Genomic DNA, 27,081 nt, shown 5'->3' with positions numbered 1-27,081 from the left:
AAGAAAGAAAGAAAGAAAGAAAGAAAGAAAGAAAGAAAGAAAGAAAGAAAGAAAGAAAGAAAGAAAGAAAGAAAGGAAGGAAGGAAGGAAGGAAGGAAGGAAGGAAGGAAGGAAGGAAGAAAGGAAGAAAGGAAGAAAGAAAGGAAGAAAGGAAGAAAGGAAGAAAGAAAGGAAGGAAGGAAGAGAAAGAAAGGAAGGAAGGAAGGAAGGAAGAAAGGAAGAAAGGAAGAAAGGAAGGAAGGAAGGAAGGAAGGAAGAGAAAGAAAGGAAGGAAGGAAGGAGATAAAGAGAGAAAGAAAGGGAGAAAGAGAAAGAAAGAAGAGAGAGAGAAAGAAAATTTATTTAAACATGAACAAAAACAAATCAACACTTACAGGAAAACATCTATAAGCATTTAGGTAGGATAAACAGGCCATTTACAGTGGGAAGAATAAATAGGCCAGTTCGCTTCAGCACCATCAAACAGAAGATAAGGGAATCAATGTGCTGGCATTTTTTCCAGTTATTTATAGTTGCTGACACACATGCACCACCACAGGGCCTTTGCATATGCAGTTCCCTTTGTCTGGAATGCTCTTTCTTTCCCCCTCTGGTCCATGCCTCTGCTTCCTTGGTTATCTCAAGGAAGCTTTCTCTGACCTCACTAGGGTTTCCTGAGCTTAGAGTTCCTCAGCGGAGACACAAACCTGTGGCATGTGCACTATCCACCACGGAGCTTGGACAAGGGAAGCCATGGGAACATGAAGCTTATGTGACCTGCTGTGCCTCTGACCTAGGAGCTATCTGTCTTCTGCCAGCATCCATGACACCAGGGCCAGCTAATTTGTTTGCTGCCAGAGAGGGTAAAGTCTCAGACACTTCACAGTTCTTCATACAGATTTCATAGGAAGTAGAAGGACTGCAATGAAGGAAATAATGTTTAAAATTTTACTAATGCCCTTAAATACAATTTGAATAAATAAGACTATTTTATTTGGGGACAGATGGGTATTTTTAAAATATAATTTTCACCTAAACTGTTCTACAAATTGAATGCAATCACATTAAAAAATCCAAACTGACTTTAGAAAAAGAAGGGTAAATAAAACCCCGTGAGGAAGATTTGCCCTCCTGGGTATTAAAATGTATTATAAAACTCCAACAATGGCAGCAGTATGGTACAGGAGTAGCAATGGGATCAATGGAAGAGTTAGTTCAGAAATTAAATGTATATTAAATTTCCATTTAAAACATTTAGGAACATTTCACCTCAAAGCAGGAAAGTGCAATGGACAACTGGCATTTAGAAAAAAATAAAATTTTACTGATATTTTAACAAAATATTTTTAGAAATGTCCAAGACTTAAATATACATTTAAAAAGACACATTAAAAAGTACTAAAGTCAATATAAGCAGACATTTGCATGTTCTTGGAATGGGGATGAGCTAAGTACTGGATGTTAGAAAACGCTGGAAGCAGAGCTAGAAATATTGATAGACATGACCACGTAAAACTCAAACGCTTTCATAAAGCAAAAGTAAAGTCGTAAAAAAGGTTGAAAATAAAGCTAAGGAAACTACTTGCTACCTATGGGACCAACAAATAGTTAATACAAAGAACTGCTTCAAATTAGGTTGGTACAAAAATAATCGTGGTTTTTACCATTGAAACTAATGGCAAAAGGCACAATTCCTTTTGCACCAACCCAATAAAAGTAAAACCTACTCCCCCAATACACACAACAGAAAAATGATCAAAGGACACAGAAAGATAGGAAGGAAGGAGAGAAGGAAGGAAGAAAGGAAGGAAGGAAGGAAGGGAGGGAAGGAGGGAGGGAGAGAGGGAGGGAGGGAGGTGAATTATTGCAAGAAAAGATTCTGCGCTTTATTGCCAACTCCCCCAAAAAAGTAAATTGAGGTACCATTTGTCGATTGCCAGTTGATTAACGTGAAAAACCCTGACAATACTCATGGTGAGGGGCTGATGCAATGGGCACTCTCATTTATTGTTGGCAAGGGTACAAATTGGCTAGCCTTTCTGGAAGACAATTTGAAAAACCACGTAAAAATTTACACATGTACATTTCCTAATCCAACTATATCACTCCTAGGGATTTAACCTAAAAAAAGAATCTGAGAAGAGCACAAAGATATATGGCCAAGGATATTCTCTGCAGCATTCTTTACAATAGTGAAATGCTGAGAGCAATCAAATGTCCCTCAAAACCACCATGGGTTAGCACATTATTTTACATTCATAAAATATTTGTATACATATATGTACATATACATGCATATATGAAGACTGCAAAATAGCACATATAGTATGATTCTCTACATATATTTTATGTGCATAGATAAAAATAAATCTGCACATGTTTAAGCATAAAAAGGTCTGGGAAAGGCAGTCAACAAAAGGCTGACGACAATTGTGTCTGGGCAAGAAGATACTGAAAGATGCTCTTTCTTTCTTCTTTGTACCCTTTTGCATTGTCTGAATTTTTAAAATCAGAATTAGAAGAGTAGGATAAAGAGAAAAAGAAGCAATGAAGGGATGATTCTTATTCTCTGGGAGTTTCTACTGAAAATATTTGCTTCCTGGAATGGCCTTTCGTTTTCTTGTTTTCTAATGGTTTTTGTTCTTGAGCCACAGAACTTTAGTGGCCACCATGTTAACGCTGCAAACAAAAATAACAAAAAGGCAAAAGGTCTTTATCAATCAGCAGAAATATCAGAAAAGGTTGCTCCAGAGCTAAGAAATGCATCCATAAACATGACGGACAGGGGTGTTTCACTGGACCCCAGAAAGAAGCAGCTTGCCACCATCACCCTCCTTGACACCACCTCCAGCAGGTGGCAGCTGGGCCACCGCCCTTTTTCCAGATTACCCCATCTCCAAAGACCTTCAAAGACCTCCAGTGCTGCTCAATGATATTCTATCCACAGATACATAATTTAACACATTCAAATATATAAATCAGGCTAGGCACGTGGCTCATGCCTGTCATCCCAGCACTTTGGGAGGCTGAGGCAGGCGATCACTTGAGGTCAGGAGTTTGAGACTAGCCTGGCCAACATAGTGAAACTCCCATCTCTACTAAAAATACAAAACTTAGCCAGGCATGGTAGTCCCAGCTGTAGTCCCATACGCCTGTAGTCCCAGCTCTTGGGAGGTTGAGGCACAAGAATCACATGACTCTAGGAGATCACACCACTGCACTCTAGCCTGGGTGACAGAGCAAGACACCATCTCAAAAAAAAAAAAAATATATATATATATATACACACACACACACACACACTCACACACACATATCTCACTTGAGAATGCCCAGGATCCTGGAGGGATATAGGAAAACTCTGAATTTCTCTGCTTTCAATTGTGGACTTCAGTGTAATGAATACTGCCTCAGTTCAAGTCAGATTTGAAAGCCATCTTGAAGCACAGCGCTTTAGTAATCATTAAAAGAGTCTGTCCTGAAAACAGCCTGATCATCAAGGCTTGTAACTTGTCTAAATCTCCAAGTTACAACCTTTAAACAGTTGTCACCTCCTGGCCTGGCATAATAAATCAAGGGATTTTCCTCTGGCTTCCAAAGTCTCCCTCTCCTTATCAAAACAAAACTTGGCTAGAAATACTACAGGGGAAAGTGAGAGTAGTTAAGATCTGTTCTATTAATTTGGGATGACATTTTACATGTTCACTTTGCAAATCTAATACATTATCAACCAAGGTCCTGGAGACTCATGCTTCATCAACATAAAGATCAAGAAACGACCAAATCCAAAACATACTCCAATCCCATGGAGCTACTGAGTCATCCAGGAGGTAGTCTGAGACATGTATTCATGTATTTACTCATTCATTTACTAATTTGTCCAACAGATTTCTGTTGAATAGCAAGAGAGCCTCAAACACTGTGCTTAGGTACTTGGATGCCAAATAAAAATAAGACATATCTCCTCATATAGTCACTGTCTACAGAAGAGGCAATAGTAATATGCAAGACATGTGGTCTAACAGGTTTTGTATGAAATGCTATGAGAACACCAAGGAGGAGGGAGATCGATTATTTTAGTAAGGTTAGGAACGGTAGGGGTAGGTGATAGCAGAGCTAGGATTTTCCCGGGCAGAGCAAAGCAAGCTAAAAGCACAGGGCAGGTGATGGCACAAGGATGTTTGGTGGTGCATGGAGAAGGGGTGAGCCAGACCCACTGGAAGCAGGATCAGTGGCTTCTGTTGTTTCTCTAAGAAGTGAACGGAGGTAGCTACAAGAATGTCTAGCCTCTGCTGGACTCTAAGTTGTTTCCTTCCACTAACTGCACGGAGGGGATTCCTGACCCACTTGGAGAATGTTCTTTCTCATTGTCACTTCAAAAACACAACCCTATCTTCTATTATTCTGGGCACCATGTTGCCCTCACTGTGAGCCAGTATCTCCAGTGTCATTCTTCTGCCAGCAGTTTCACCCTGATGCTCGTGTCTCTGCTTAGGGCTGTATGTGAGGTGGTTCCCAAGGATGGAAATGCACTTTGGCATGTGTCTAAAATTCAACCATCTCCAAGGTGGCTCCAGCTCTCCTGCTTTGGAGACCTTTCCTCGTCCACACACTGGTCTCTCAACTCCCTTACCACCCATTGCCTGTACGTCAGTTTCATTGAGCACTGATTACATGATGGCTTATACAGTTTTCCCTTTGTTTTACACACATAAACGATATCTGTACATCCCCTGGAGGCCAGAGGCCATGTTTCACATGTCACTCTGCTCCTCACAGCCCCGGTACAGTATTGCACCCACAGAGCACACCTCGCACCTGTGGCAACCTGTTCACCCTGGAGTCTAGCCATCCCACTGAGGCTGACGGCCCACAGCTGGAGTCAAAGGTGCCTTTGTATTTTAAATCTCTGGATAGAAATACATCAATATAATAGAATGCCTTTGATAGTCAATGAAACCTTCATGCCATAAGAAGAGTAGGGCCACCAATATAATCTGTTAAATTGAAAAAATTAATTACACACGTTTTTCTCCAATTCTGATACTAAAATTTGGCCAACAGAAGATAAAGCCAAGACTCATGCGTACTCATTCTTAGCACCAGATTTTACCCTCAGATACTATTCTCCCCCATAAATAAATCCAGGAGGCTGAGTATGGTGGCTCATGATTGTATCCCCAGCAGTGTGAGAGGCCAAAGCAGGTGACTCACTTGAGCTCAGGAGTTTGAGACCAGCTGGGGAACCTGGTGAGACCCCATCTCTACAAAAAATACAAAAATAAGCCTAGTGTGGTGGCACACATCTGTGGTCCCAGCTACTTGGGAGGCTAAGGTGGGAGGATTGCCTGAGCCCAGGAGGTTGAGGCTGCTGTAAGCCAAGATCGCGTCACTGCACTCCAGCCTAGGTGACAGAGTAAGACCCAGTCTCCAAAAAAAAAAAAAAGGGAAGACTCTGAAAGCCTGTCAAATCCATTCCACCCTTGGCTAAACCTGTAAAAGCTACCACCAGTCTCAAACGCTGGAAGCTCCCCTGCCCCCAAGAGGGGTATAACAGCCAGGGTGATAGAAAACCAACATTCATATATTTAAGGACAAAGAGGAAAGATACATGAAGTAAGAACAGAGGATGTGCACAGCGAAGTAGGCAAAGCACCCATTCCAGCCCGCAGGATTCAGAAACATTTTATATCTGAAAGCATGAGCAATAGGCATGTCACAGAGGTAGGAAAAGTTGTCTGGCCGGGCAGCTGCTCAGCTGTACCCTAAATCTAGCTATTCTCTGGGGCCCACCAGTCTCCTCAGTTGACACAGGAAGAGGCGGAAAGACTGCTTTTAACTCCAGCTCTGCCATGCTGGTTGGGGCTGCTCCTGAGAAGATGACCTCAAGGGAGCAAGAGAAGGGAGGGAGCCAGTCCTGGGGGGCTGAGTGTGTCCCCTCCCTGTTTCAGATGTCCATCCCTTCTTTTTAGATCAAGTCCCCATAGCAACAGGCCTTACCCAGCACTGTGGAGACTACATGTGGGGTGCTGGACCGTTTCCCTCAGCTGCGTTCCTTTCTCTTCTCCAGATCTTCTCTGCACCAAAGGGAGTGGTGTTCCCCTAGTTCCGGTGACTGTCGGCTGCTGGATAAGTTTGCCTGATGGGAGGTGCTGGTCTGAGTTTGCCTGATGGGAGGTGCTGATCTGAGTTTGCCTGATGGGAGGTGCTGATCTGAGTTTGCCTGATGGGAGGTGCTGGTCTGAGTTTGCCTGATGGGAGGTGCTGATCTGAGTTTGCCTGATGGGAGGTGCTGGTCTGAGTTTGCCTGATGGGACGTGCTGGTCTGAGTTTGCCTGATGGGACGTGCTGGTCTGAGTTTGCCTGATGGGACGTGCTGGTCTGAGTTTGCCTGATGGGACATGCTGGTCTGAGTTGGAGGCAGAGGTTGGGATGGGTGAAGCCCATCTTTGGTGAAATCCCTGTCTTTGCTTGGCTAAGTCCCTGATAGGAACTTCTCCTCCTCTGTGCCTCTAGGTCCCTCTGGACAGGCTAAGATGGTGCCAAGCTAACAGAGCTAGGTGACCTGGTCCTTGTTTCTGTCCTGCCACCTCCTGCCCCTGCCCCTGAAACCTAGGGGTGGTTGCAGCTGCAGGGATGGTGGCTGAGTGCCCGGTCTCTTGAATTGGCTCATCACTGTGCCACCATTTCCTGCATTAAATACCCAATGCCTTAAATACCAAAGAGATTTCTTAGTTAGACCCCCAACAGACAGGCATGAAAAGGATAGCATTTGCTTGCCCTTAAGACAGGCCAGTTTGTGGCCGGGCACGGTGGATCACGCCTGTGATCCCAGCACTTTGGGAGGCCGAGGTGGGTAGATCATGAGGTCAAGAGATCGAGACCATCCTGGTCAACATGGTGAAACCCCATCTCTACTAAAAATGCAAAAAGTTAGCTGGGCATGGTGACGTATGCCTGTAATCCCAGCTACTCAGGAGGCTGACGCAGGAGGCTTGCTTGAACCCAGGAGGCGGAGGTTGCGGTGAGACGAGATCACACCATTGCACTCCAGCCTGGGTAACAAAAGAGAAACTCCATCTCAAAAAAAAAAAAAAAAAAAAAAAAAGACAGGCCAGTTTGTGACTGGGCAGAATGGGAAAACTTGTAAGAAAGGGAATTTCCTATCTTTTCTGTTATTTTAAAGGATGGAGTCTCTCTCTCTGTGGCCACATCTGGAGATGCACCTGCAGGCAAAACCTCTAAGTCAAGAGAGAGTACCCAGAGGAAGGAAAGGTGCAATGTTCTCTGCCATCAATGTGGTCAGAATCATGAATAAAAGGAATGAGAGGGAATTACCTTTAAGATAAATGTTTACATTTATACAGTGGCACGTAAAGCACGCTATCACACAGTGGATAAAGAAGATGCACGTAAGCATACTCAATTTTATACTGCATGTATGCTATGGATGCATAAGATTCCACTGGAAGAAATTTTACAAGAGTAGCAATCATCTCTTTCGGAGTGGTGAGAGGAACTGGGGTCCTATGGACGGGAGAGAGAGGAAGGCTTTTTTCTCTGCATACTCTTGTTTACCTTTTGAATTTTGTATATTTTTAAAAAATAAAAACAATCCAATATAGTCAGTCTAAATGAGTGAGTGGCTCTGATATCCTCAGCTTTTGATCAGCCAGGGCTGGCTGCACTAGTGTGTGGAGGTGGGATAAGTCAGGTGCTCTGGACCCTGAAAGACTGCAAATCACAAGCCCAGATGTGGGGGCTGCACGCATCACAGCCCATGGTGTGTGCATTTGCACTGACTGGAATCCTAATCACTCCAATGGTTTGGCTGAGCAGACCAGCAACCATTTCAGTGGGTGTATATGGCACATGAGGCTTACTGCTCAGTGCGAGTGGACATGACCCTGGACTTAGGTGGCCAGACTGCAGTGCTGGCTCTACCCCTCCCTAGCTGAGACAGAGACAAGTCACTTCACCATTCTGGGCCTCGGCCCTGTCCTGTACAGGTTCAGATCTCTCAACTCCCTGGTAAGCAAAGCTGTCAGACACACCTGGTCTGTTAGCATTGCTTGACGGGGAGTTGAAAGCTCTAAAGCCCTTTAATTATTTATTTATTTACAACAAACAATTTATTTATGTATTTATTTTCTTTATTTTATTTTTGATTTTTCTGATTTTTATCTTTGTGGTCCGAAGTTGTATTTGGGTCAAGGAGTGCATTCCTCTTCTATGAGTAGGACTTTAAACAAAGCCTTTAAGGGTTCAGTTTCACACTTAGACAGCAAAAGCAAGAAGAGGACCCACTCCCTATGTCCCCTGTCCTAGAGGACAACACAAAACCAAAAGGACCAAGGTGAATACTATCTGAGCGCTTGCCCCACTGCTGAGGAGCTGATTGCAGGCTGCAGCGAAGCAGTTTCACAGCCTGCAGCTGTGCCATTAGACGGGGCGAGGCAGAAAGCCTCGCATCTCCTCAGCATCTCCTCTAGCCCCCCGGGTGGATAGGGAGGTGGGTGGCCAGTGGCCCTGTAGCAGCACCTCCCAAGCCTCCCACACGCTCACGCTCTAAGAGGATCACAGGTCACTCTTCTAGGACTGAGATCAGCCATGGTCCAGCCTTGCCTACGTGACCCATGTGGATGAAGCTGTGCAAGGTCACCGGGGTGCTGTGGCGGAGCCTGTCCCCTGCACTCCCCTCCGGACATTGAGAAGCTAAACACCTATGAGGGGAGAGGAGACACTTGTACATGATACGGCAGGAGGACAGTTCTGAAGCAACTGGTGTCTCATGGATAAGGACATAAGAGCCCAGGATGCTTAGAAAAAAAGAGGTCCTATGAGGCCGAGGTTTTTCAGGGCCACAGATTAGCCAAGGGAAAGTCAGAGCCTGGGGCACACCCTGACTGACAGCTGCTCCGCGCCTCACCCTCGCTAGCTCCTTGCAGCCTGGCACTCCAAGGGGGCCTGGCAGTGCTCCCCTTTTGCTACCGACCCTAGAGGACCCCTAAGCTGAAGGATTCCCTGTGTGCAGCCCTGCAGTCCCACTTCCCCTACTTCAGTTCATTCCAGAAGGCTTTCATTATTATTTCCAAGTCCTTGAAGTCTTCTGGAAGAATGAAACTGACCAGCTTCTAATCTGAATCAAAGCTACAATGAGAACTCAAATGAGTCGGATCACAGCAGGTCTCAGAAGCTTCTAATTTGGTGCCCCCACTGATGGTTTTCAAAGAAGTGGCATCACTTGTTCTTTGCTCAGCAAGAGAGAGCTTATCCTCTCTCCTACTAACATCAGTTTCTGCCTGAAATGGGAATCATGTCCCCTTGGCTAGATGAAAAGGAGCCACCTACAAAAAATTGTGTTTCTCAAGGAAGTGGCTTTGCAGAGGCTCCTCCCCCACAGCCCTGCCTGGAAATTGCTATGTGGATAGAATCTTTCTATTCTACATCCTCCCTTGTGGCTGTAATTGACCCATTTCTATCACAGCACCTACAATATATTATTCCGTTTACTGGCATCCATGTCTCTCTCTCCTAATATGCCTGAGCTCCTTGAACAAGGCTCTGTGTCTTCTTCCACATATCCTCACCTCAGTGTCTGGCACATCTTAAAGACTGACAAATGAATGGATGATCAGTGTCCCAGCCCTCTTCCAGGACTCCTCCTACTCCTTAGTACTGAGGCAGCAGGGTCCAGCCCATGGCACCTGCCTTTTGTTTTTAGTTGTGGCCACGAGGCTCAGAACTTTACCTGCAGAGGACTCAGCAACCACTTTCCAACAAGACCACCCCAATAAGGCACAGAGCGCCCCATGCTGCCAAGACGGGTCTTTACCTACTTCATCTCTTTTAATTTTCACAGTGGTTTTGAGATAAGCATGACTGTCCTTGGATTTCCAGATGAGGAGCTAAGGCCCAGAGAAGTTACATGAGCTCACCCATTAGTGGGCAGAGGGCAGATTCCATCCCAGAGGTCTCTGCACAAATCCCCACAGCTGTCTCCCTGTGTCAGCCCTGGACAGAATTCAGAGAGCTGGCATCAGAGCTGGCTGGGGGACCGGAGAGAAACCTGACCCTTCAAGCCACATCTCCATGTCTCTATAGGATACAAAGAAATGGCACTGATACAACATGAAAGCTTGGATGGTATACAGTAACCCGGTCAGCTCTCTGGGCATGAAATAACTGGATGAATAGAACAGCACAATTATGTAGTGCCTACAGAGCTGATCCAAATCTTTTTTGAAGATTGCTAAAGAGTGGTTGTGGGCAGCAGTGACAGCAATTGCTGGGAGATGCCTGTCTCTGCTGAGGAGGCAGCAGCTGTGACTGTCACTCAGCCTCGGCACTCACATCCCACAGGGTAAGGAAAGGCACCTTAGAATGCAGCTAGACACACATATACATACATTTTTTTTTCTGCAAACCACTATTTCCTGTTTTGTTCTCTATTTATACTTTACATTTAGTTTTGAGAATGCGCTCGTGGTTTGGTGTTTGGGTTGTTTCTAGTTCAATCTTTATAAAGCAAATTCTCTTTTCAAGATGATTTTTTGTAATATAAACCCACTGTATGGCTAGATTCCTTTGAAATACTTCGCCAATAAAAATTCTTACAACGTCAACAATAAAGCAACAAGATTCAAATAAAACAAATCACAACTCTTCAAGTCGGCACCTGGCCAAGTAGGAATCCATTCACCAGTCTTGCGGGGGCGGGGGAGGGTTATGAATTCCTCAAGGAATTCCAACACAAACATTTTCACACACATATTCAGGCTACCAACACCCCAGTATTAGAAGCATCTATGTAGACACTCATCCTGAAGTACAGAAACATGTAACTACGATACCTTCATTATGAAACTCTTTGGAAAACATTGAAGTATCTAAAGCGCTTTGTTACTGCTGTATAATGACACATAGCAAGTCAATGTTTGCCCTCCAAGAACTGCCTAAGAAACATTTACCACCTCAGACCCAGGGGAACACTCAGCAGAAAACAAACATGAAAACAACACCAGAGCCAATGCCTTCACCTCTTGTGCAGGTCAAGGAAAGGTGCATTTGGAGGTGAAAGGCAAGAGCAAGTGCATAGTTATTGTGAAATTGATTTTGTTTCTGCACATTTGCTAGCTGAAAGCTTTGCTTCCCCGATAGACAAGGACCATGTTTCTACCAGGACCAGGAAAGCTGGCTTTGCATTGCAGTGGGCAGTAAGTAGAATAGCAGAGTGGCCCATGGGTATCAGTGCCCCAGTCTGTCAAATGGAGACTTCATTGCCAGGGCCATGTCACCAGGCTGCCATGAGGATCCCATGGGAAGATGACCATGAGATCCCATCAGAATCCGTAAAACCCTGTGTGATATAAATCACTACTCTTCCTAGGTAATTCTTTTCTTTTGTTCTCTTGCAGAGAACAGAGAGAGAAGAGAAATTCTATTTTCCAACCATCTTGTTTGCAGTGTCCCTAAAGACAACATAAACCAGATCATTTCTTTATATTTGCCAAGCAAAAGAAGGACACCCATCCAGACAATGCCACATTCCTTATCTTTTCCTACAGAGAATCACATTACACATGTCTCCCATCTAGACGATGTCTGCCTCATGGGAGTGAAGCCACTACCAACACCCTAGTGAAGCCACTAGGAAGGGTTTAGAGCTCTCTAGAAAGCTGTGAGCTAGGGAGGCAGGGCAGGGTACTGGGTGCCTGACACTGTCCCATCATTGCCTATATGTACAGTCACTACACACTGGTTCATTGTCCCCTCTTATTGCACAAAGAAAAAGCCCAGGGTCTTCAAATACTAGGAATGTAAAATGTCTCCAGATCTGAGAATAGGATTAGTGAAGGGGTGGGGGCTGGAGAAAGGAGTGTAGGAAATCTCTTCTCCAGTGTATGTTTCCCTAACTTATAGGAAAGAAGACAAAATGCAGCCTAATTTGCCTCTGGCTGCCAAGGATCACAAAGGCTTCTCAGCTGTCCTGATAGGCACAGTCCCAGCATCATTCCATCAGGGACACTGTGGGCAGGTCACTACTTCTCTGTCCTGTGTCCCCAGTGGCCACCCTTACACAGCCTGTTGGTTCCGCAGGCTTCACAGGTACTGCAAGACCAAAGTCAAAAGCAAACTCTTAGCCCTCAAAGGGAAGCCCTGGCCAAAAATGGACTATTCTCTTTCCCCTTCAATCATTTGACAATATTTTCTGGGGACCTACAGTGGCCAGACACTGTGCAGAGCACAGGGACGTGAAGATGAACCCAGAACGATCCCTTTCCCAGATGTTCATGGGTAGATGGGAGGTTACAGAGCATCTCTGGTCGTGGCATCTCCTCTGAGTCCCAGCCCAGCCTGCCTCCCTACTCCCTCGCATAAACACAGGTCCCCTTCCAGGCGGGTCCCTCTGGCATGTGGTGTGCAGGCAGCACACGGCTGAATTCCCCAAGTCCTGCATCACTGACACACAGCTTCTCCATTGCAGTCTCTCAGAATCACTCTGAGCCCGGGATACATGGGTAGGTCACACAGGAGGAAACAGCCACCACTCACACTTAGTCCCGACAAGGACAGTGGCCAATAACCACAGAGACAGACCTGTTCACAGCAAGACCACCAGATTCATCGTCAAATCTTCCCTGAACAAGCCCTTCTTCCCTCAGAGAACCACACCCATGGAAGGGAGGATTCCCTGCCTTGCTGGCCTCTCCTTTCACACTCGTGTCCCCCAGGCTGGGGGCACTGACCCTGACACACACCACTGCACACAGGGCCCAGCTCACAGGACGAGCAAAGCAACAAATAGTGGATGAATAAATAAATGACTTAATAAAACATACATACAGGCATATATTATTTTATTAAATTCTCACTACAAGCCTTTAAGGGAAGTATTATTACATACTCCCACTGTACAGATGGAGAGTCTGTCAAATCCATACAGATGACAGCTCAGAAAGGCTCCAGATCTTGCCAAAAGTCACACAAGCCCAGTCTAGTCCAGCCTCTCACCATTAGCACCTGATCAACAAGAGGTTAGCTGCTGAGAGATCCGAGAAGTTTCATCTCCCAGAGCTTCTGTTTCTAGCTGGAGGTGGGTGGAAGATGTTGCATTTTACAAGCTGACTTCTCAAGACCAAAAAGCCGGGAAGCTTTGCAATCACCCTGAGACAAGTCAACAGTAGTATTACCATGGATGGTATCTTGCCTGGTGAAAATCTATGTGGCCTCTTGGGGCTTTGCATATGGTGAATTCCCAGCCAATATGGTTTGATTGACTCAGAAAGAAAAAGAGAGAGAGAGCAATATAATGATACAATTGAGGACTTCCACTTCTTAGTTGTAAAAAGAAAGGTCAAAAAAGGAAAAATAACGACCCTTTGGTCCTGCTGTTTCTCTCTGGGGTTAGCAGTCAGGAAACAGGGCCTAACTGATTATTTTCTAGATCTTCTCCCCTCCTCAAAGGTCTCCTGGGGCCATGCAACAGCTGTTAAGTCAATTCTTAATTAGCTTTCACAGTTTATCTTTTGAAAATCCATACCTGTATGAATATTTATTGGTCTTTTGAAAATCCATACCTGTATGAATATTTATTGGACACTTACTAAATGCAAGGCATTTGTCCCAGGCCCTGAAGATACAAAGGGACGTCAAGACAAGCATACAAACAGAAAGGCATACAGAGCATCAGGAATGGCCAAACCGGACAACCATCCATACCCACTGCAGGTACCAAGAAGGAAAGTCCCCCAAAGGTCAAAGCAGGGAACAAGCCCAGGGTCACTAAAAACAAAGGCAACAGGGATGTGTCATTGGGTTAATTCTTAATTTCTAGAGCAAGAAGAATAGGGATGGAATTAGCCTACTGCTTAAAGTATACTGGAGAGTACTGAGTACTAGCTCGGCCAGAGAGACCCCCCCACTCAGGTGGTGCTGAAGGAAATGAGAAGAAGATTCCCAGATAGAACAACAAAGTGGGTCTATCTGGGAGGCCAGCAGCCTTCCGAACCAAGAGCCTCAGGGGCTAACAGCATTCCAGGCTGAAGGCCCTGAGCAGATTCTGATCCACGTATTAGAATTCTCTCTGAACAGGTGATAATTATGAACAAACAGGTGTCCTATATTTTCTCCTAACACAAAAACACACCAAATAGGCAACTGTTGCCTGCTTACCACTGATTACACATAAGCTAAAAGATATTCTTCCATAAGGGAGTCACGGGGCAGGGTCAGATATCTCAAAGAATTGTATTAACTGGTATATGCTATTAATACATTATCCTTCCACTTTGGAATGCCCCAAGTGGTTTTCCACTTGGGAGGGACCGGCTAGGTTTTCCTTACCATCGTTCTTCCTGGCAAACAATATATTCTATCATACACTCAGTATTCATCAATATTCATAACCTTAATACTTCTCAACAGGAGAGTTAGCAAGTGACAGCGGCTTTGGTTTAGCCCAGACAGGGAAGGGTCTCAAACTGGAGGTGGCAGACACATGCTAAGAAATGGGTCTGCGGGAGGGGTACAGATAGTGATGGCAGCTTGTCACTTTAATGAGCCTAGATCTCTCTACGTTGACAAAGCTCAGCCTCGGGTGCAGCAGGAGTTTACAGACAGGGTCTCAGGGTGGCCGCTGGAAAATGTTTGAGAAACCCAGGGAAGAAGAGAATAGGAGAGCAGAGAAGGGCATATTTTATCCCAATTTCCAAAAGACATTGGATTTGGGATGTGAATAATCAGAGAACTGATTATTAAACAAGCTAGTAACACTTATTAAAGAATGTGGTAATTTATTGATTGGAACATTGGCTCCCTAAGAGCAAATTACCATTTAAACTTTAAAGTTTAAGGCTCCAGGCTGGGCACAGTGGCTCACGCCTGTAATCCCAGCACTGTGTGAGGCCAAGGCGGAAAGATCACTTGAGCCCTGGAGTTTGGGACCAGCCTGGGCAACATGGCAAAACCCCATCTCCACTTAAAATTAAAAAATTAGCTGAGCATGGTGGCACATGCCTGTAGTCCCAGTTACTCTGAAGGCTGAGGCAGGAGGATCACTTGAGCCCAGGGAGGTGGAAGCTGCCTGGGTGACAGAGTGAGACCCCGTCACAAAAACAAGCAAACAAAACAAAGTTTAAGGCTTCACCTAACTAGATTTACTTTGGGGGCAGGGGAGGAGGACAAATAGGTGGGAAATGCTCTAACCATGGGCCATGTCAATTGCAACGTATTTGACAAAATTTCCTGAGGTTATTTCATGGATCAGATAGGAACATGTGAGCAGAGGATAAGTCTATTGGGTAGAATCATAACTAGTGAGATGCCACCCAGGATCCTGGTTGTGTGATTGATGACAGGACCAATCTGCAGATAATCTCCAGTGGCACGCCACAGGTCTCTAGTTTTAGTTCTACTCTACCCGATAACATGAATGAAGAATTGGAAGGCAGCCCTATCATCAAATAAGCAAACAACGTAAGTCTGAGAGAGATGGCTAAAGCTACATATTTCAGGACTGCAATTCAAAAAATTTTAGGTAAGTAGGCCAAATCAATCAGAAATCCTTAAAAGATAAAAAGGATAAAATATCACCCCCAAATGTACCAAAGAGACTCGACAGAAAAGGCTTGCCATGTGAAAAAGATTTACGATTGTTGCTAATGACAAGCCCCACTTAGATTTTGGTGTGGGCCATTTTATCAAAAATTCCCACTAATGGGAATATAGATTGTACAGGGTCCAGATCAAGGGAAACACTCGCCCATTATCTACAATATCTGGAGTTTTCCACTTGCTTCTGGGAGCAAGAACTAAAACAAATATCAAATCCAAAAGGAGGAAAGAGAAACGTATACAGAACTTTCATCTGGGGAACAGTCTAAATAACTGACTGGAGTTAGCTTGGGCAGAGACGGCTGATTCCACGTGGCAGCACAAGGCAGGACCACAATGCGGTCGGCAGCCCCCAGAAATGACCCCCAGTGATCCCCTTCTCCTGTGCAGTCTTCTCTCCTGCTGTATGAAGAGTGTGAGAGAATCGATTATGAAATTATTAATTCAGATGATGATTACTCAGAATTCTTGTTGTCTAAGACCTGGTCTAACTTAAAAACAGGAAAGCAGTAATTAATGTTCTTTCTTATCTCAGCAGCAACAAGAGCTAAATGAGATATCAGGTATCACAGCCAGTGGGTATTTATGCTACAGACAGGAAGCCCCTGCATGCATGTGAAACACAGAACCAATAACTTGGAAGTGCACAGGACAAACAAATGCTAAAACAAGCTGAACACCTGCAGAACAGGACATGAGGGTTCATCCTCACTGTTCTAGAAGTGTATATTTCTCAGTGTGAATCCAACGGAATCCTCTTCTTTCTGACTTCATTCTGTCACTTCTTTATAGGGTGAGAGTTGCTCTTTTCTCTCTGAGGTATTTCCTAAACTCTAAGAAGCCCAATTTGGTGAGGACACTAGAGCCTATTAAAATAACAAGGTGGTCCAGCAGTTTGAGAGGCAGAAGGAGTGGATTGCTTGGGTCCTGGAGTTCCAGACCAGCCTGGGCAATGTGGTGAAACCCCGTCTCTACCAAATATAAAAAATTAGCCTGCCATAGTGGCGTGCACCTGCGGTACCAATTACTTGGGAGGTTGAGGTGGGAGGATTACTTGAGCCTGCGAGGTTTCAGTGAGCCAAGATCACACCACTGCACTCCAGTCTGGGTGAAAATGTGTAAGACCCTGTCTCAAAACAAAACAAAACCAAAAAAAAAAAACAAAAGGCAAGCAAATAAACAAATAAGAAGGCCACTATAGAAAAAGAAAAATATTCATCTCAACAATAAACCTCTCTTATTATGGTCTTATTATCGGTCTCTTGTGATATTTCATAACAAGTTTTCAAAAAGTATCTTTGCTATGGACCCAAGGGGCAGAGGTAGTCAACTAAGATGAAACCAAAAGGTGTGATCACAGCAGAGTGACTATTAAAAAGAAGGTGCTCAATAGATGCTTATTGAATTGGTTTGCACTGGATTGGATTGAATTAAACATATTAAAATGGAGGTACTCAGGATGAGGCATTTAATAAACTTTCATCTAATTGAACTGGGCTGGCAAAATAAGTTGTGATAAATTCATATCCTGGAATATAATTTCCTCCTTCAGAAACAATCACTCCCTGGTCCCAAAGCAGCCTGGAAGGGTACATCCAGGCTTCTCTAGGTACTAACAAGGAAACGTCTTCAGAATGTGTTAGTCTGGTGGAAAACACCAATAAGAAGTAGCCAACGAGTATGTACATTTATTTCACTTGTATGTTGTCCAAACTGTGTACAAGAAAGAACATATTATATGTATACGTATGTGTGTGTGTGTGTCTATAGATGTAAAATTTTTAGAGCACATTTTGTTCAGTTTACTGATTCAAATCTACCTGAGTATGCCAGGAAGAAGGTTGAATACTTACTTCAATAACCTAGCTGAATAGTGTATGTGTTAGTTTCCTAACACTATCATAATGACCACAAGCTTGGTGGCTTGGAACAACAGAACTTTATTTTCTCACAGCCCAGAAGTCTGAAATCAAGGTGTCAGCAGGATTGATTCCTTCTTGGGGCCCTGAGGGAGGTTCTGAGAATCTGTTTCCTGTCCCTTTCCTAGCCTCTGGTATTTGGCCAGCAGCTACGTCACTCCTGTCTCTTCCTCCATGGCCTCATGACCTTATTCTCTCTCTGTGCGTCTCTGTATTGCCACATGGCCTTATAATGGCACTAGTCACTGGATTTACAACTCACCTTAATTTATGACCTCACCTTAACCAATTATATCAGCAAAGGTTCCATTTCCAAATAAGTTCATCTTCTGAGGTTCTAGGTAGACACGAATTCAACCCTGTACAAATAGTATATATCAACCTTTTAATTGGGGAAAATGCTGCCTTTTGTCTTATTTGGTGTGATGGTATGTTAATTAACTCATAAATTTAAAACAGTCTTTTGCTATCATTTAAAAGCACTTTTCTTGCTGTATCCTCGGGGAAGATGAAGAAAATCTGATAGCCCTTCTTGTAATATTGCCATTATTTGTTTTACCTTCCAATTTGTGCAACTAAGGTTTTCCCTGTAAATTTAAAATTTTTTCCAGTTCAAAATATTTTCCTTAATTGCAGTATAATTTACCTTTCTAAGAAATGTTTCCCACCCCAAGACCATGAAGATATTCTCTTGTATTCTAATTTTTTGTGGTTGTATTTATCACAGTATAAAGCCTATGATTCATCATAATTATTGTGTATGATGTGAGATAAGGCTTAGAGTTCACTCTTTCCCCATTTGGATAGAGAGTCATCCCAACATCATCTGTTGAAAAGACATTTCTCTCCTCATTGAATTCCTTTGGCACCTTTGTCAAAATAAATAAACCACATGAATCTATTTCTGAACCCTTGATTCTGTTTTGTTGATGTTTTTATTTATCCTTATGCCAAGTCCAAACTCTCTTGGTTATGATAACTTGATAGTAAGTCTTGAAATTATGTAGTGTAAATTCTCCAACTTTATTTTCCTTTTTCAAGATTATTTTGTAATTTGCATTTGAATTTCCATATAAGTGTAAAAAAATCTGCTGGCATTTTAATTAGGAATGCATTGAATTCAATTTGGAAAGAATTGAAAACTTAACAATTTTGAGTCTTACCATCCATACGTTTGGTATTATCTCTCCATTTACTTAGGACTTCTTGAGTTTAGTCTTTAGGACTTCTTGAGTTGGGTGTTAGAAATATATGTGCAGTTTTTGGTGTAGATGTTTTGCACATTTTGTTAAATTAATCACTAAGCCTATCTTGGTTTTTAATGTTATTGTGAGTGATAATTTTACTTCATTTTCCAGTTAATTGTTCCTTTTACACAGAAATTCAATTGATTTTTGTACAATGACTTTGTATCTTACTAGTAAACTACTTCTAAGTGACCATATATATAGTAAGGCTTTTTGTAGATTACCTGTATACACAATCATATCATTCATGAATTAAAAGTCATACTTCTTTGCAATCGTTTTACCTTTTAATTTTTAAAATTTCTTTTCTTGCCCTGTTACAGTGGCTGGAAATCCAGGATAATGCTGATTATAAGTGGTGAGAAAGGACATCCATGCTTGTTGCTGATTTTAGGTTAAATTTTTAAAATATTTAAAGTACGATGTTATCTTTAGGTATTCATAGATGCTCTTTATCGAATTGAGAAAGTTTCTTCTATTCTTAGTATCCTAAGAGGTTTTTTTAAATCATGAATGAACATTAAATTTTGCAAAGGCATTGTCTACATCTATTGAGATGATCATATAATTTCTATCATTTATTCTGTTATCATGGAGAATTACACTGATGGATTTATAATGCTAAACAAGCTTGCATTTCTGAAGTAAATGCCAGTAGATTATGACATACTATCCATTTTATGAGTTGATTAATTTTATTTACTAATGATTTCTTAAGGATTTTTGAGTTTATGTGCATGAAGGACATTGATTTACAATTTTCTTTTCTTATAATATCCTTGTCAAGTTTGATGATAGGGTAATGGTGATCTCAAAACAACAACAAAGAAATAGAAAGTGTTGGCCCAGCGTGGTGGCTCGCACCTATAATCCCAGCACTTTGGGAGGCTGAGGCAGGCGGATTACTTGAGGTCAGGAGTTCGAGACCAGCCTGGTCAACATGGTGAAACCCTGTCTCTACCAAAAATACAAAAATTAGCCAGGCATGGTGGTTGGCACCTGTAATCCCAGCTACTTGGAGGTTGAGGCAGAAGAATCACTTCAACCAGGGAGAAGGAGGTTGCAGTGAGCCGAGATCTTGCCATTGCACTCCAGCCTGGGTGACAAGAGTGAAACTCCATCTCAAAAAAAAAAAAAAAAAGGAAGTGTTTCCTCTGTTTCTATTTTCTCAAAGAGCTTATATAAGGTATTTTATTTCTCCCTCAAGTGTTTGATAGAATTCACAACAAAGTCATCTGAGTCTGAAAGTCTTTTTATGGAAAAGTTTTAATTACAAATTCATTTTTTTAAATATAGAAGGCTTTTCTGGTTTTCTGTTTCATCTTATGTCAGATGTGGTCAGTTGTGTTTTTCAAACAATTTGTCATTGAATTTATTAACATCAGTTGTTCAAACTTCCTTATTATTTTAATATTCTTAGTGATGTAGAATGCCTTCTTTCATTCTTCTGCTGGCAATCTGCATTTTTCTTTATTTTATTTTTTGATCAGTCTTGTTAGGGGTTATCAGGTTCAAAGAACTTTTGATTTGCTCATATTTCTTTATTATCTGATTTTTAGTCTATTGATTTTTGCTCTTAATTTGATTGCTTCCTTTTTTTTTCTACTTTGGACTTAATTTACTCCTCTTTCTCTAGCTTCTTAAGGTAGAAGCCTAAATATTTGATTTAGATTTTTTAAATTTTCTAATATGAATATTTAAAACCACAAATTCCCCTCTACTCACCACTTTAGTCACATCCAACAAATTTTAGTATGCTGAGTTTTTCTTTTCAGCTTTCATCAGTTCAAAATATTTTCTAGAGAGAGATTCAAGATGGCTGATCACTAGCAGCTCGGGATTGTAGCTCCTAGTGAAAGTGCAGAGAACGAGAGGACACCACACTTTCAGACGAATTTTTGTTGCTTACGCACCGGGAGATTCCCAGCAGAGGAGCCCCATGGATTGCCAGCGCTACTTGTGGCCTGCGAGGTGGTTTTGCCACTGCCTTGGTGCGGCGGTTCTTGGTGCAGAGTCAGAAAAGCACCATCAATCTGAACGCTGCTGTTTTGGCTGGGTGCAGTGGGTTGCTCAGATTTTAGCACTGGGAATCAACAAGTTGGACGTCCACTCAGAAACCCAATTATAAAAACTGTAATTATAAAGACCACAGATGGATAAATCTATAATGAAGGGAAGAAACCAGCCTAAAAAGGCTGAGAATACCCAAAATCAGAATGCCTCTCCCTATACAGGGGATCACAGTTCCTCATCAGCAATGGAACAAGGCCTGATGGAGAACGAGTGTGTTCCATTAACAGAAGCAGGTTTCAAAAGGTGGATGATAAGAAACTTCTGTGAATTAAAATAACTTGTTCTAACCCAATGCAAAGAAACTAAGAACTTTGAAAAAAGGTTTGACGAAATGTTAACAAGAATACACAATTTAGAGAGGAATATAAGTGAATTAATGGAGCTGAAAAACACAACACGAGAACTTCACGAAGTATGCACAAGTTTTAACAGCCGAATTGATCAAGCAGAAGAAAAGATATCAGAGGTCGAAGACCAACTTAATGAAATATAACAAGAAGACAAGATTAGAGAAAAAAGGATAAAAAGGAACGAGCAAAGTCTCCAAGAAATACGGGACTATGTGAAAAGACCTAATCTACGTTTGATAGGTGTACCTGAATGTGACAAAGAGAATCAATCCAAGCTGGAAAATACACTTCAAGATATTATTCAGGAAAACTTTCCCAACCTAGCAAGGCAGGACAATATTCAACTCCAGGTAATACAGAGAACACCCCAAAGATATTCCTTAAGAAGACCAACCTCAAGGCACATAATCGCCAGATTCACCAGGGTTGAAATGAAGGAGAAAATACTGAGGGCAGCCAGAGAGAAAGATCAGGTTACCCACAAAGGGAAGCCTATCAGACTCACAGCAGATCTCTCAGCAGAAACCCTACAAGCCAGAAGAGAGTGGGGGCCAATATTCAACATCCTTAAAGAAAAGAACTTTCAACCCAGAATTTTATATCCAGCCAAGCTAAGCTTCATAAGCGAAGGAAAAATAAAATCTTTTGTGAACAAGCAAGCACTCAGAGATTTCATCACCACCAGGCCTGCTTTACAAGAGCTTCTGAAAGAACCACCACACATAGAAAGGAACAACTAGTATCAGCCTTTCTAAAAAATACCAAAAAGTAAACAGCATCAACATAATCAAGAATTTACATCAACTAATGGGCAAAACAGCCAGCTAACATTAAATGGCAGTATTAAACTCACATATATTATTATTAATTCTAAATTTAAATTGACTAAATCCCCCAACCCAAAGACACAGACAGGCAAAAAAAGCCAAAACTCATCGGTATGCTGCATCCAGACCCATCTCACATGCAAGGATACACGAAGACTCAAAACAAAGGGATGGAGAAAGATTTACCAACCAAATGGAGAGCAAAAATAAATAAATAAATAAAAAGCAGGAGTTGCAAGTTTTGCCTCTGATAAAATAGGGTTTAAAGCAGCAAAGGTCAAAAGAAGCAAAGAAGGATATTACATAATGATAAAAGGATCAATGCAACAAGAAGAGCTAAAGATCCTAAATATATACTCACCCAATACAGGAATACCCAGATATATAAGACTTATAAAGAGACTTAGACTCCCACACAATAATAATGGGAGACTTCAACATCAGTATTAGACAGATCAATGAGACAGAAAATTAACAACGATATTCAGGATTTGAAATCAGATCCGGAACAAGTAAACTTAATTAACATTTATAGAACTCTCCACTTTAAATACACAAAACATACACTCTTATCAGTATCACATCACACCTATTTACAGGTTTCAATGAAATATTGGTTGGCTGCTTGTTTGTTATTTTCTTCCCTCATTATTTTTTCATGTCTTATACCCATTTTTAGACTGCATTCTAGCCTGGGCAATAAAGCAACACCCTTGTTCTCTCTCCGTCTTCCTCTTCCTCTTTCTTCCTCTCCTTCATTTTTTTTTAATTCTTTTTTTCTTTCTTTCTCTCTTTCTTCTTTTTTTCTTTTCTTAAAAAGAAAAAAAAGTATTTATGAAAATTAATCAGGTACTTGGCTACAAAGAAATTTTGCGTATAAAAAGTGTGTATTTTCCAGGCCACCTCCTCTGATCATACTGTAAGAAATATTTTAAATTGAATGAAACAATTATTAGAAATTAGAAATAAATGGCATGAAGGTAACTCCCAAATATTTAATGTGTAATAATTACAAATGTATTTCTAAATAACTGTTGAATGAAACTTGGAATTGAAAGAAAATTGCTGCACAGAAAACAATGCAAATTGGAACCACATGACACAGCCAAAGCTGTACTGAGAGCACGTGAGTGTGGCCTTGAATGCCTTTAATATTAAGGAAAAAAAACAAACAAACAAAAAAATATTTTCTAATTTTCCTGGTGATTTCTTCCATAACCCAAGAGTCATTTGGTAGCATGTTTTAATTTCTACATATTTGGGGTTTTCCTGATGTTTCTGCTATTGACTTCTAAAACTCTCTATATGATCTCAGTCCTTTGAAATGTACTGAGGCTTATTTTATGGCTCAGCTTATTGTCTATGTTGGTGAGTGTCTCATGCACATTTGAAAAGAATGTGTATTCTGTAGTTGTATAGTGTTCTCTAAATATTTCTTAGTTAAGTTAGTTGACAGTGCTTTTCAAATCCTCTATACCCTTATAAATATTTTAGTTGTTCTATCAGTTACTGAAAGTGCAGTGTTAAAATCTGCAACTATAATTGTGAAATTGCCTGTTTGTTCCTTTATTTCTGCATGTATTTGCTACATGTATTTCGAAGCTCTGTTATTATGGTACAAATACATTAAGAGTTTCATGTCTTCTTGATGATTTGACTCTCTTATTATTATTAGTGTCCCTTTTTATTTCTGATAAAACTGCTTCTTTTAAGTCTACTTTGTATGATATTGCTATAGACACTCCATCTTTCTTATGATGAATGTTTGCACAGTATCTTTTATTGACCTCTTACTTGTAACCTACCTGCAATTTTATATAAAAAGTGTGTCTCTTGTAGCCAACATAGTTGAATTGTGTTTCTGTTATTCAGTCTGATAATCTCTGCCTTTTCATTTAAGTGTTTGCTCCATTTATATTTTATGTAATTATTGATAGACAGTAGACTTGAGTTTAAGTCTTTCTGTTTGTTTATTTTTTGTCCTTTTTTCTCCTTTCCTGCTCTCTTTTGTATTAAATTTTTTAATAATTTCTTTTCATCTCTGCTTTTTGCCTATACATCATTGCTTTCTTGGCTCAAGTTCACTTGTACTTTGCTCTTCAGTGGCTTATCTGTTGCTAAGCCCATCCAGTGATTTGTACGTCTTATGTTGTATTTTTCAGTTCTACAATTTCAATTTCCACTTGTTTTTATCTTTAGAGTTTTCATTTCTTTTCTAAAATACTCATCTCTTTTCCTTAAATTATTTAACGTATTCAAAATAGTCATTTGAAAGTCCATTATCTGATAACTGATATCAGATAATTGGTGCTGTCAGTCTTTCATTTAGCCATTCTAGTGGGTGGAATTTAATTTGCAATTTCTGGATTATTCGAGATGCTAAGCCCCTTTTTATGTGCATATTGGCCATTTACATATCTTCTGTTTGAAATGGTTGTTCAAGTCTTTCACCCAAATTTTATGGGGTTGTTTGCCTCTTTCATTATTGAGCCGTAGGAGTTCTTTATGTATTCTGGAGACAAGTCCCATGCCAAATATAAGTACTGCAAAACCTCTCTCCCAGTCTGTGGCTTATCTATTTACTCTCTAAATAACTGTCTTTTAATAAGCAAAAGTTTTTAATGTTTGAAGTTCAGTATAGCAATTGATGTCAGATAATATAGCAATATAGCAATTGATAACAGATAATGGACTTTCAAACAAGTATTTTGAATATGTTAAACTAGGTCAACTGTGGATATGTTCCTTTTTTTTCTAGTATTGAATACACCTTGGGAATGTGGTTTTTTGTTTTGTTTTGTTGTTTTAAGATGGGGGGCCTCAATTTGTTGCTCAGGCTGGTCTTGAACTTCTGGGTTCAAGCCATACTCCTACCTCAGCTTCCTGAGTAGCTGGAATAGACCATAGGCACACGCCACTGTCCTCCACGTGGATAGGCTCCCATTGTCTGTATTTTTCTTGACTGTGGGTAACATTTTCCTGCTTCTTTACATGTCTAATTAAACAAAAATTATATTCTTAAAAATTGTGTTAAACAGTGGATAACGTAACATACTAATTTTTTTGCTTGGTTTTGTTTATTTCCCAGAGTTTCAAGCCCTTTTCTCTCTCTAGGGGCTATTCAAATTTGCCTACAATTGAGTTGGGCTAGCGCTGAGCTGCAGCTTTATTTAGATTGAGTTTGCCTGTCCTTTGCTTAATACCCAACCAGTCTCAACCATTTTTTGTTTACCTTTGAATTCAACTCCCGCAGGGTCCCAGGATCCAAAAATGAGTAGAATGTTAGCAAAGATGTGATTTTTATCTGCCTATTAGCACCCCCTTCACTGGTCCTTTCTCAGCAAAATTCAGAAAGGGGTAGGTTTGGGGTCTTTTAAAAAGAGGTTTGTATTTTTTATGTATGTGTTTAGTGCCACTTAAGAATGTATTGCTTTTCAGCAACAAATCCATCTTTCTTTCCCCTCTCTGTGATACTGGGGCCCAATTCTGCAGACATTACTTCTTTGCCAGTTGGCTTAATGTCAGGTCCTCTCAATAGAGGGCATTGGAGATGACACTGCAAGTCCGGAAGAAGAACAAAGGACTTTTTCTTCTTCCAGCATTATATTTTTCTACCTGGTGGCAAGCAGATCAATTAGCAAGGTTCCTGGAAGTGTTGAACAGACGAGGGCAGTTCTTTGGTTTAGCAGCAAGTGCTCCCCAATATCAGTCAACTTGCCCTGTCCACAGATGGGAGTCCAAATCGCAACCTTTCAGGGCTCCCCTCTTCCGAGTTTCGGAGTTCCTTCATCATTTATTTTTCTTTCCATTTTCAGGGTAGTTACTGCTCTCTGCATTTATGACCTTAGAGTTTTTTATATTAAAACTTCCCTATTTCCAATTGCCAATGTGGTTTATGTCTTCTGACTGAACCTGAGGGTCCTGCAGATTCCAGTCCCTCCTAGAAGCACATGCTGTTACATGAGCCCAGCTGACTTTTTGTAAATTCTGTCTATGATAAGCCCGCTCTTCCATCACAGACCCAGGTCACTCTCTCATTGTTCTCCGGACAGCACTATCTTTATGCACACAATTCCCAACTCCTGTAATCCCTTCCCCACCTCCCTTTTCTGGCTGGGAACATACAAAGTCTTCCTTCCAGATGGCTCAGAGGGCATCTCCTTGGCGAGACTCCAGTGCTCCATCCACCTATGCCTGCCTACCCACTCCCCTCCCAAGGTATGGAATCTATAACTCTGCTAACCCTAGGAAGAGCTCATTTCTTTCCAGAATAGAGTCCATCAAGATTTTTTTGTATCCATTACTTTTCACTAGTGTCATAGAAAAGCATGTTTTTAATTTTTCCAGGTTTTTTTTTTGTGTGTGTTTTTTTTAAATTTCCTCTAAATCCTAAGGTTATTGGAAGACAAGCAGAGGAAGGGAAGGAGGAAGGGCCTAACAAAACAAGTCTAGTATCCGGTTGACAGTGGCTAGATATGACCCTCTCTGTCAGGAATTCCAAGAGTCGCAGAAGGACGGCTGGAACCACCATATTTATGTTCAGAACCCCCAGACTTCAGGATGGACCTGGATCGCATGGGGATAGAAAGTTTTCTAGCTTCCTTTAACATGGGCACAGGCAACTCAGCATCCAGTAAGCATGAGGTAAGTGAAGGAGGGGGAACTTCCTTCCTCTGAATGCCCCTCCTGAAACCCGGGCCACTGCCTTAGTCACACGGGGTCTTGGGGTGCAGGGAAACTGTCAGGCACATAAGAAGGTACTGTCACCCCCTCCCCACCATATGCAAGGCAAGGCTTGATGGTCTACTGGGGAGCTCAAGGCCAAGGAGTTTTGTTCCTTTTCCCCAGAGCTATTTTCCCTGCATTTCCCCGAATACCAGCACCTGTGTCTGAAAAGCAGGGGCTATTTAAAATATGATATAACTCAAACTTACTCATTAGCAACTTTCTACTTTTTTTAAATTGAAAGGAAAGGATGTTGAATTCCATCCACCTGTCAGTCATCTTGCCCCGGTGAGAGCCTGTTCAGCCCATGACCGTTCTTCTCCCCTGCCACCTGCCCAAGGATACA

General features: G+C 41.7%; 1 protein-coding gene across 6 annotated transcripts in view; it reads right to left on the bottom strand.

The window, feature by feature from the left end:
• The window catches only part of SCML4 (Scm polycomb group protein like 4), a 118,047-nt gene that overhangs the window by 71,133 nt on the left and 19,833 nt on the right, over window positions 1-27,081 (bottom strand). The gene's annotated exons all lie outside the window — the stretch shown is intronic.

This window comes from Sapajus apella, unplaced genomic scaffold (assembly GCF_009761245.1).
Source record: "Sapajus apella isolate SASKATOON/1434 unplaced genomic scaffold, GSC_monkey_1.0 scaffold6, whole genome shotgun sequence".
Taxonomy (NCBI): domain Eukaryota; kingdom Metazoa; phylum Chordata; class Mammalia; order Primates; family Cebidae; genus Sapajus; species Sapajus apella.
The sequence above is the reverse complement of the archived record's forward strand: the minus strand, read 5'-3'. Positions and strand labels throughout refer to the sequence as shown.